A 1804-nucleotide genomic window follows, 5' to 3' on the forward strand; every position below is an offset into this window, starting at 1 on the left:
ATTAATATTGTCTTACTATTTATACCTCTTTGTTTTGTTTTTATTTTCCAGTTCTCTTCATTCCTTAATATAGCTCCAAGTTTTCTTCTAGTTTCAATGTCCTTCTACTTGATGAACTTCCTGCATCAATTCTTATAGGACAGATGTGACGGCAATACATTTTCTCAGCTTTGGTTTGCATAGAGATGATATTGATATTCGTAAAACTGGACGAGATCATGTGAGGTGTGAATGTAAATGTAGAAGATATTTTAAGATATACTGGTCATGGCTTTATTACCTTGAAGTGTTGGAAGCTGCCTTCCTCTTTGTTACCATGGTTTAGTACCTGGACCACAGTCACTTTCCATGGTACTGTCCTTAGATGCAAGTAAGAGGGGCTCCTGACCCAGGCCCCACCCTTTAGAAGACTCCACTCTGGCCTTTCTCTGGCTAGGACATCTGGTCCATGGGACCAAAGGAAGGAGCTCACCTGAAGCCCATACCCTTCCTTCAAGACCATGCTTCTAGACCCAATAATTCCCTGTTTGAATGGTCTTGAACTTGCTTCTGGGGCTTGCCTAGATTTCTTCCTCAAGATGGACTGTCCCTGAGGATGAACTGTGCCTCTGGGAGAGTTAGCCAATGGGCACCACTTTGTGAGGGGTATGGTGCAGCTTGGATGTGTGGGCTAGGATTTCTACATATATATGTATGTAAGACACTCTTGGTACAGGATAGAGTCAAGGGTGGGAAGAGAAGGAGGAGATTTCCTGGAAAATGGCAGGGACTGGTTTTTCCTGAGCACCATGTTGCAAAGTGCTGGAGGATTCCAAACTGGAACCCAGTCTTCTATGTTGTTCTCAGGGTTTATTTGTCAAGGTAGGAGGACAGAACATATTTTAGTTAACTGTGTAGAATGTAATTTACAAATTTTAAATATTTAAAAATGTGGTATGTGGGTCTTCATTATAACTCTTGTCTTGAGTTCACCTGAGTGTCCTCCCACTCAAGATAACTTGTCCTCCAACCCAGCATGGTTTGGGGCAGATAGCACTTGGAATCCATTCCTTGTGGAAGGAGCAGGGAAGAGGTTAACCATTCCGCACTGACTCCTGCCTGCAGAGCTGGATAGTTGGTGTTATCCAACATGGCCCTATCAAGTTATATACTTCAGGGCTTTTTATTTCATGCCAGATCAGTGGGTTAATAGTGCTAAGGAAGCTTGAAAAGGTCCTGGTCTTGGCTACCTTTCCAAAACCCTGTGAACTTGTGGTTTGGCATGGTTGATTTTTCGAAAACTCTTCTCTTGGTAAACCAGTTTGAAGTTCTTTTCTGATGTTATTGCGGTTTCTCGTCTGGCACAATCTGGTTGTAACCTTGTCACAGAAGTAAACTGTGGCCAAATTGAGATTTTACAAAGCACAGACCTACCAAGCTCAATAAAACATATTGCTTGCCCTCATGTAGTTTGCATACATAGACAACTGAATTATAAGATAAATACCATAATTAGAGATACCAAGTGCGAACAAAGAACAATAAAATCATTTCCAGACCAAGGGAGACTGCATGGACAAAACCTTTGGGAAAGGAGTGGGATCCTGATATGTTGATAGACAGAGGAGGAGGGGGATAAGTGAGTGATAAGGACAGATCAGACAGAAGGAACAAATTGAGCCCAGGTATCATTGTGGAGCTGTTCAGGGAACAATGATTGGTCCTTTGCTGTTGCAAAGTGAATGAGAGGAAGGAGTGGGTACATTCGCAAGGCTCTTTCTTGTTTCAGAGCCTTCCTATGAGCTATTCCATTTACCTGGCATGC

This window comes from Grampus griseus (assembly GCF_964374135.1).
Source record: "Grampus griseus genome assembly, chromosome: 8".
In the NCBI taxonomy this organism is placed as follows: domain Eukaryota; kingdom Metazoa; phylum Chordata; class Mammalia; order Artiodactyla; family Delphinidae; genus Grampus; species Grampus griseus.